This window comes from Aplidium turbinatum, chromosome 9 (assembly GCF_918807975.1).
Source record: "Aplidium turbinatum chromosome 9, kaAplTurb1.1, whole genome shotgun sequence".
Taxonomy (NCBI): Eukaryota; Metazoa; Chordata; class Ascidiacea; order Aplousobranchia; family Polyclinidae; genus Aplidium; species Aplidium turbinatum.
The window spans coordinates 24,219,847-24,230,864 of NC_137480.1; positions in this window are offsets into that span (position 1 = coordinate 24,219,847).

Sequence of the window (11,018 nt, forward strand, 5' to 3'; positions counted from 1 at the left end):
GCCTGTATAGTTTATGGATCATCCGTTCGCAAGTGGTGACCAATCATTTTTAATGCGTAATTTTTCTGTTTATGTTGGAGCTTTTCTTTCCTTCTTTAGTTTATACCAGGGGTGACGAACCTTTTTGCGGTCGCGGGCCATTTTGTCAATTACACATGAGTTATCGGGCCACACAACTTTTTAATCGTAACCTACTATGAAATCTTTTAGAAGCGACTCAAGATATTATTCATGAAAACGGCAGATGAAAGTAATAAAACCCACACAGTTGAAATTATCTTACGCAGAATCGAAACATACAACAGTAAAAAATAAAAACAAATCAACTTGAGTAAAAAGGATAGAGCAACAGTACTTGCACTGATAATGAAGACAGTTTATTTTTCGAAGCGTTTGCTTTCATATGAGTATAATTTCTTCTTTCTTTGGCTCTATCCTTTTTGCTCAAGTTGACCAAATGTTTCGACCATCATGCTCCGAAACAACAAATCAGTTAGTGAAATTTCTTTTTCAAACAACAAACACAAGCCCATGCGAATCATACAGCTGAAGCTATCTAATGCAGCATTGAAGCATAAAATATTAAAAAATAACATTGAAGCATTGAATATTTTTGCTTAGTGGGATTTTTGGAAAGTTTTTTGCTTGACTAAGCGTTCAATATTAAGTCGAACAGACGATGTGGCAACTCTCAACTGATAAGTGGCAACTCTCAACTGCAAAGGAAAGGTGCACCAGTGAAGGCATAAAACAGCTTTGAGATGTTTTTTGTCTTTGATGCATGAGCGATTGTCAAATTGTTTTGCGGGCCGCAGAAAATGCTTTGACGGGCCGCAGGTTCGTCACCTCTGGTTTATACAATAGGCGACACATGGCTGCAAGAGTTGATGTGTCTTTTCTTTGGTCGCTCAGTTCGTACGTTCTCTAGCGAACTGCTATCGTAGTCAGTAGGTAAGTTGCTGCGTCTTTAGATATGCCACTATAATTGTTAACACATATTGTCACAAAACGATGAAACAACAAGCTAGTTTTGCAAAAACACCTTTTTAAACTTTAACATAAAGTTTATTCTCTTAAAGATAAAACTGTGTCTCTAGAGTAAGATGTGTGTTCTCTCCCACCTCCCTCAAAGACAAATTTAACCTAAACAATATTGTGAGCGGATAAGTGAATAACTAGGTAAGTTGGCGGTTGAGCCACAGAGTTGAACGCAAACGAAGCGTATGTGCAGCTCCAGAAAAGGTTAGTTTAACGTCAATCTTGAACATGAAGCTGCGTTGGGTTAAGTTGGCTACAACGTTTGCTCTCCCGTCTACGCAACCAATCATCTTCATACCTAAATCACGATTTCAAAGAATAACTTAAATAGATTTTAATATTGTACAACATGTACTGGTGAAACAAATTAATAAAGTCAATACAATCATGAAAACAAAAACACTTGTTTCAATAACTTAAAGTTACTCTTAAAACGTCTCTCTGAACTTTCGGTTGGCGGCATATTGTTATAACGCTAACAGGTGGCATAGATTCAATTGTACCTTCATATATGTTGCATGAAAATTAGCATAGGAATACTTTCTGTATGGTTCTTATTGGTCCGAACGTTTCAATACACTACTCAGACATAACCTATTATGATTGTTGGCAGTTGCTATGTCTGCCAAGCCAACACACGGAAACAACGTAAAACTAGGAAAAGCTGTGTGGTTTGCGTCCAACCTGTTTGCGACGAACATTCACATGCAAATGCAAAATCTGTTATTTATGAAAATGATTAAAAAGCTTTCTAAATTATCTTTGATACTGTAAATAAGGTGTTTTGTATTCTTTTGCTACAACAAAAAATCATTTCTCCAAAATAAAAATTCTGTCTTTATTTTTTGCCGCGAAACAAGTTCGAAAACCAATGCACTAGAAGTGAACAATCTCATTTGAATTCTTGGATGAAAACAATCGAAAGAAACCGACTTTAATCTCCTTGTATTTTAAAGCTTGTTTGTACATTGTAATTTATAACTTACTTTGTGCACAACAAATTTATTTAAAGTATTTTCAGTCTGTTTCTACTTCTGTACGTTGCTGGTTATATTACCATATTCATGATGTGAGTTGAATATGTTTTGCATCGTATTACCTTGGAAAGACGCAATGGACATAGTTTTGTATTGCCCAATTCTGAATCGTCATATAAACTCAAGAGAGATATTCATTTTTTATTCTGCTGGAAATGTCATGAATTTCAACTCAACAAGATTACAATAGTTTGATATTAATGTTGGCTGTTGAACAATTCAAAGAACTACATCAGTGAGTTACAAAAGCTAGTAAATTATAAAAAGTTTCTAAACAATTGTTCATTGTCCAAAGCAATATAATTCACGAATGAGTTTTACTGCACGCTTTTATGATAAACTGCTTGCTCATTGTTTGAACAACTCTCATTAAAACCGAACAATTTGTCACCAAACTCAACAATGCCAGCTAGCAAACAAGGGTGCCTCAATATCAAGCCGCAAACGAGCCTGACTTGTAAAGCATGAAAGTATCCAAAGTGTTTGTTCATTCTGTACAAACCGCCAACACTAAACTCATGGACCTCGTAAAGTTTCACTTAATGACTTGCAAGTTAAACAAAAACTTTCCAAAATGTTTTTCGTTCGAAACTTTTATAAACCAGCTAACTGTCGACAACATTAAAATCATGGTTGATTTTTCTTTAAAATGTTTAATATAGATTTAAAAGGTTCATCGCAAAAGTTCACTAAATTTTGGCTGACGAGTTTTTGTGGCTGCGCCTCTCCAAAGCTGCGCTGACACTGTCTGGTTTTTAAAGCGTTGAGGAGCAACGCATATCTGGATGGATACAGCACTACCATAATATGAAAAGAGACATTACATTGTACCAGGGGTTCCCAACCTGGGGGCCATGGCCCCTTAGTGGGCCATGGGCCTTTTTCAAGGAAGCAATGGAAAAATTTGAAAAATAATATTTTTTTTAATTTATCATCTTTAAGTTCACTCCAACACTATATAACAAAAGAAATAAATCAAAATTTAATAAAAATACTAGTACATTTTGCAAAACTAAGGCAAAATTAAGTAGATCGTACCCTAAGCTTAATGAAACTGTCAAGCCATTGCTGTTGCCTTTCCCATCAACATATCGTTGTGAATGTGGCTTTTCAACAATGTTACTTCTAAAGACAAAGTAGCGCAGTGACTTAGATATTTAATATGACATGCGGCTTGCTCTTTCCACCACCAAACCAGCAATTAAGACATTGTCAGAGCACAAACAAGCTCAACCATCATTCACATCAACTGCGTTGTAATAACTATTTAATGTACTATCATGTTTATTGTGAGTTGTTTGTATATCATTTTATCATTCTAACTATCGGTTACTCTATAAACAAGTTTTTTTTAATTAAAATGACGTTTGTTAATTTTTTTAAGGTTGAAAAGATAGGGGGGCCATTAATTTTTCAAAATTTTCAAAGGTGGGCCACTGTGTAAAAAATGTTGGGAACCCCTGCATTATACAGTACAACAAATTTTCAATTTTTTTTGTTTTTCTTTATATTTTTATTGTTTATATATTTACCTTTAATTTACTTTTTTACAATTTGCAGTTTTTCTTCATAATGGAAATAAAAATCCGCCAATTCCTTTCGTTTACTTAATGCAAATGAAAGACGACTACAAAAATGTCAAGCAACTATTGCTTAAACTAAACTGTACAAAGTTTAAATGCTATGTTTGTGATTATTTCAAGATATTGAGACTTTTGTTGGGTCTATAAGGTAGACTATATTGGCCTACTCGTGTTTTCTTTGCTTGTGGAGTAGCGGTGCTGATGGAGAGTGCTAGGCTTACTAAAAGATCTAATCGGCTCCCACAAAAAAAAAAACTGATGCCAAGAAAGTACAATGTCATCAAGAAGCTACTTGCAAGCCCGGAGAAAGTTTTATTGGCGTCTCTTCATATCGAATTACGTTTAGTAAAGCAATTTGTTAAAGTTTTGGGTTTTCAAAAAACCAAAACAATATTTTCAAAATTCTGGAAAGCCAAACTTATGGAAAGAATATTTTGTTAGCCCCCAAATACCTGCCATGTTGATGTCAGTATTCTTGGAGGGAAAAATCTTTAAATAGAAAGAAAGGCATGGCAAGCTTTTCGAGGTGTGGTTGATGATTTTTTTTAGAAAACGATAAAGATTTAAATTACAAAGAGATAGTGAAAACCCTGATCACAAGTTACCAGAAGATAGAATGTCGCATGACTAAAACAGATTTTCTGTTCTTTCAAAATAATTTTTTTTTTTTTAAATTTTTTAGGAACTTTAGCGAGAAACATAGTGAGAGATTTCACCATCATATATATAACCAATATAACATTAGTTGGACTTTAGTTGCAGAGAAGACTCTTGAGGCTGCATGGGTTATGCAGGTTTGTGTGGAGTGTGTGTGTTTGAAGCAGATCCAAACATTCAATACAAACACAGGCTGCATTATCATACACCTATGCTCCGCCATGAGGGCTCATAAAGTAACTTAGCCTCCAGGCCCAAAGAAGTAATACGGCACTAGCGACGTGGAAGTGCATACATTAGTTACTTTGGAGGTTGAAGTTTTTTCAAACTGTTGTTTCCTTTTTCTTTTTCAAAAAGAAAATATTTTCTAATCATCCTGTTAGTAACTGTAGTGTTGTGGACAAAATAGAGATGGTTTCATACAAGATTCCTTGGCATCAGGGATGAAAAGATATTAAAATTACACGAGGTCTACGGCACTAAAGTGAGCAAAGTTGCCGGTTCCTTTCTTTCTTAGTCAAACTCCCTTCAGCATTTAATTGATTATAAATTACACTCACGTAATTAATTTCACCTTAGGTAGGAGTGAGTGGTGGTTTTGAAAAATCTGTAGTATAACGGACATTGTATAGGCTGCATTTATGTACTCTCCCATTCAATAACATAGCCCATGTCAGCGTCTGTTTAAAATTTGATAAGTATGAAACGGCTTAAACAACACATGAAAAATTGAACAATAAAAATCAAATAAATAATAGAAAATAGATCACAGATACGTTCTGTAGAGGTTAAATTTAAAAGCTGTGGTTTAAATTTGAAGTGTTGCGATGCGCAGAAATCAAATCACACTGTGCGAATGGTCTGATGTCACTGTGCATTGGTGAGCATGTGTGATCCACATCACACGACCTTCAAGTCGTAAGCAATGCAAAATCAAAAAATCCTTGATTAAAAGTTTATTACAATGACTTGCAATAAATAGCTTGCTCATTGTTGGAACGAATTTCATTGATACCGAACAATTTATGGGACTCATGTTGTCAACCTCCTCGTGGTGAGTCCCGGTAACTGCACAAAACAAGCTAATGACAACAAACAGAGACACATCAGGGCGTCTCTGGGGTGGTAAAAGGATAAACCCTCGGCCCCAGAGTTCGAGAAAAGAAGCCAGAAGTCCCAACATCTTACAGCTTAACGTTGAAGGCCTTACGACTGCTAAAATCGACGTCGTACAAAGAATAGCTCAACGACAAAAGGCCCTTATCATCATCCTCCAGGAGACCCACTGCCACAGCGCAGATAGGCTAGTGATCCCCAATTACTCACTAGCTGGGTCAATCCTAAGCAGGACACACGGCTTAGCCACATTTGTCCACGAGAAGCTGAACTGGAGACTGGTTGAACAATCCCCTTCAGACTCAGAGATTGAATGGCTATGTGTGGACGTCAACGGCTACAAAATCGTAAACATCTACAAGCCACCTCCCTCGCCATTCACTCCGACGGCCATCCCAGTGTACCACCACCCCTGCCTCTATGCTGGCGATTTTAATTGCCAGCACGTCGACTGGGGATACCGCATCACCAGCCCTTCTGGTGCATGTCTGGCTAACTGGGCATCAAATAACAACTATGCCCCACTGTACAACCCCAAAGACGAAGCCAGCTTTACATCCGGGCGATGGGGCACTGGAACAAACCCAGACATGGCCTTTGCTAGCACTGGCAACGACAATCAGGCTTCCGGACAGACGTGTGCTACAGAAGTTCCCTCGGTCCCAACACCGACCTTCTCTCATTACCGCAATACCGCTCAAGACACCAATTCCGAGTGAACCAGTCAAGCGGTGGAACTTCCGTAAAGCCGACTGGAATCGCTTTAGCCTCCTTACCAACAAGTTCACAAATGAGTTACCTCCACCTAACTGTCACAATGTGGACGAGGCCTACCAGGACTTTTGCAACACCATCTTAACATGTGCCAAACAAGCCATCCCTCGAGGTCGTAGAAGTAACTACACTCCATGCTGGGATGCAGAGTGCGAGCGCCTCTACAAATCTTTTGTTAGCTCTTCAGATGGTCAAACAACACCCTCAGCCGCCAAGGCTCTTCTGGAAAGACTCGATGCAAAAAGGAAAGAACGCTGGACAGAGACTATCCAATCTATCGATCTCTCGCACTCAAGCCGTACAGCGTGGAGCACACTCAATAACCTTACGGGACGATCAAGACAATCACCCCGACAATGTTCCATTCCTGCTAATAAGATCGCATCGCAGGTAATAAAAAACGGGATATATAAGCCGTGTGATCGTACCTCCGATCGGTTTGTTACCAAAGAAGTGAAAAAGCTATGGAAGATCAACACACCCGACCAGGAGAGCATTTCTAGCTCCTTCTCACGGAGCGAATTTAATGCTGCCCTCAAGCACCTAAAACCTGGTAAGGCCCCTGGTCCAGATAGGATATGTCCAGAGCTTATTATGCACGCTGGTTATGTTCTAAAGTCCTGGTTATGCGATTTCCTGTCGTCCTGCCTGCGCCGCCTCAAGATTCCTAAAGTATGGAGAAGATCTCTGGTCGTCGCGATCCCTAAGCCAAACAAACCACTAGACGATGCAAAGAGCTATCGCCCCATCGCCTTGCTCTGCATCCCTTTCAAGTTCCTTGAGAGACTGATCTACGCTCGTGTCGAACCAATAATTGACCCACTGCTTCCCAAAGAACAAGCTGGATTCTGACACGGGAGGTCAACTGTAGACCAAGTCACACTACTAACTCAGGATATTGAGGAGAGTTTCTCGGCAAAAAAAAAAGCGGGGGCTGTTTTTATCGACCTAACAGCAGCCTATGACACTGTTTGGCACCGTGGCCTAGTCTAAAAACTACTCCGCCTACTCCCTGACAGGCACATGGTCAAAATGATCATGGAACTCATCCACAACAGGAGTTTTACCCTTACCACTGGAAGAGGAAAACCAAGTAGACTGCGGCGACTCAAAAACGGTGTCCCACAGGGATCAGTCTTGGCTCCCCTCCTTTTCAATGTCTATATGCATGACCTACCATCAACAACATCTGACAAATATGCATATGCTGATGACTTGGCCATCTTACATTCTGCGAAAGACTGGCAATCATTAGAAATGACGTTGAGCCAAGACATGACGACCATATCTGGATACCTTCACCAATGGGAACTGAAGCTCAGCGAAAGTAAAACTGTGACGGCAGCCTTCCATCTCAACAACAGGGAGGCAAAACGTGACCTGAAAGTGACCGTTAACGGCAAAATTTTGCCGCCCTGTCCAGAACCTACATACCTTGGGGTTACACTTGACAGGTCACTCACAAACCGTCACCATTTACAGTCACCATTTACAAAAAGCTGACATCTCGCGTCGCCCTGCTGAGACGTTTGGCAGGCACAACTTGGGATGCAGGTGCTGACAAATTGCGCACTGCAACCCTGGCGTTGGTCCACTCTACTGCTGAATACTGCACCCCTGCCTGGTGCCGCAGTGCCCACACCCGTCTCATCGACAGCCCAATCAACGACGCATTGCGAACTGTAACTGGATGCCTGCGCCCAACTCCAACAGAGTATTTACCAATCCTCGCAGGCATCCAACCTGCTGAGCTTCGCCGAAAGGGAGCCCTTATACACCTGGCTCGCCGGGAGGGGGATCCTAACCACTTGCTTCATGCAAAACTCAACATCCCACTTCAGGAATCTCCCCGGCAATTAAAGTCAAGACACCCCTTTGTGCCAGCTGCTGTTGAATTACTACATCCATTCAGCGATCATGCCATCAGCACAGCACACTTCATGGAAGACAATTGGAATGCAGCGTGGTGTGCCACCGACACGAAACTACATCGTTTTATACCCCACCCGGTGGCGCGCCTCCCTGGTATGGACCTGCCTCGGCCGACTTGAGTCAAGCTCAACAGAATCCGAACCGGAGTCCGTCACTTCCATTCCAATATGCACAAGTGGGGTTTGGCTCCCTCACCGGCCTGCGAATGCGGCGCGGAGGAACAAACTGCTGACCATGTCGTTCTCGAATGTCCGATCTATAAGGCACCAAATGGAACGCATGGTATAGCAACGCTGGACGAAGCTACACTCACCTGGCTCTCCATCACCTGCCCTGAAATTTGATTTGATCTAGTCTCAAACGAAAGAAGAAGAATTTATGTCCAAACTTTTTCAAATGCTTCATCGTAAAACTTCAAGTCATAAATCATAAAAAGCTTCCAAAAAAAAATCCTTCATTGTTCAAAGCAATGGATTTACCAATAAATGTCACTGCACTCAGTTCCAGTAACTTTTTTGTTTATTGTTAGAACGGTTGTCATTATTGCAACCGTGCAAATCGTGAACTATAAGTTTGTCCAAAGTAATAGGATCATTTCGGATAAACTTCCTTTTTTTATTGTTCGAACGAATCACATTACAACCGAACAATTTATCACCAAACTCAGCAGTAGCTGCTCAGCAAACAACAATGCCGCTACATAAAACCCACAAACATAACTTGCAAATCATGAAAGGCGAAATGTTTTCACTTTGTGCCAGAGTTTCATTAAATGGATGCCGGCAACAAACCCATGACCTTTGATAGCTTCACTTCATGACTTGTAAATCATCAAGTTGCCGGATTGCTTTTTTTATGTCTGATTTTATTAAACGTCTACCTGTGGCCAACATTAAAATCATGATGTAGTTTGCTTCGAATCATTTGATATAATGAGTATCAAACTAAGATCTTGGAAGCCTTGTACATAAAACGTCACAATCCACTTTTGAACAGACAATTGTTTGCTTGCGGTTCGTCTTTCTTGCTCTCTGTATTTTAAAATTAGTTTTATCGCACCTTGCCTTTCTACCATATCATGTGCTCTGTTTAACACCTTTTGATGCAGTTACTTTTGATTCTCGTGGAGCTTATCGTTGAGTTTGAGCTAGTCAGAAGTACTGTGCAGTTTTTTGTCTTTTCCTGTTTTATAACCATTGAATTTTATTCAGATGTAGTTAAGTTGTATGTATATTATTCCTGAAGAGAACATCTTGTGATGTCGAAAACGTTCGATACTTAATTTGTTGCGTAGTTTTGTGTTTCTATAAATGTAATAAACTTGAAGATGTTAAACTTGATCACGTTACTCGGCTTCGTATGCCTATGGTCCAACAAGACAAACTCTCTACCGAAGCTCTATCATTTGATATAAATTTAAAGACTTTATTGTTGTTTAAGAAAAAGACTTCACAAAAAGAAACCTGATAATTGAAGATGCCAACAATAGAGAAAGATGGACGAGTTGCTGCAGACTACTGGGTCGACCCTGATGTTTCGGAATGAAGACCAGGCTTTTGTGAAGCAAAATGGATGACGATGATTGTTGCCATATTAATGAATTAATTAAACAATTACAAATCATTCAGATCAACATTTCAGTAGCAACATATTAGCTTGATACAACCAAGCGCAAAAATTAATACAACTCTGCTAAGTGTAATTTTCTTCCAGGTAATCCAGGACTTTAATCCGTTTCAGTTCAAAATGTTTGTTCATAATTTCGCATCAATAAAACTTTGCAAACTGCTTGCATATTGTTTCCAGGATTGTAATAACCTAGCAGTGTTAAAACAAAAAAGGCATGAAAAAAATACTAAATCCAACGTTTTCGACACCACATAATGTCCTCTTTAGAAATAATTATAAGCTACATCTAAGAGAAATAAAAAAATGCATTGAAAAATTTTAGATTAAAGATGTACAAGCGACACCTCTCAACAGCACCATCAACAACTGACACACGAATTCAATGCAGGATACACAAATAGGTGAGGGACAGATCACATGATATGCACAAAACACTAAATAATAGTTTTATTGCAGCCTGATACTATTATTGCGCACAGATGTCCAATTCTGCAGTAAAATGTTGTGTGGTGTGCAATACGCCTAAGCAAACATCACACTTTTTGCCCAAGACAAAAGGGGCCCGGAGTGAGAGGGGGGCCCGGAATGACTCTTCGTACCTCTAATGAAAATTTCTCTCAGAGGCCCTGAACAAGGGTATGGCCGAAAACGTTTGTAATTTTTAGTTTATTTTCATGTTATTATGTTAAATGCTATGTGGTTGTTAGGTTTTATTTGTCTATTATCTTGTTGTACGACGACGTACCAGCAACATCGCTTCCATCTTTAACTGGGTCTGTGGCAAGTCCTGTTGAACTTCTCATTATATTAACACTTTCGTAAATGCTGAAATCAGTTGTCGTGAGACCACTTGGTGAAAAAGAAATCAAAAGAGGCACAATTACGTGTTCATAAAAGAGCAGTGAGACAGACTGATTGGAATCTTTCTATTACAGAATTACACTTTTTGTTGCCGCTAAGAAGCCACGTGTCCGCAGTTTTTCAAACACGAAACTGTTTGAACTTGAACTTTTTTCTGTTTCATGTTTTATTTCTGACCACCAAATCAAAAAAACAATGTTACTTGTCATCACATACCAGGGGTCTAAGAAAAGATAGAAGCGACAAAACGTGGACCTTAAGGCGTGCACGAGAGAAAAATAATTTACTAAATACAAAATTTGGTATTTGGCAAGGTCGCAACACTTTGAGATATTTAAAATGTGAAAAAGAAAAAAAAACAAAAAAACAATTGGAGTTATAAAGAAAAAAA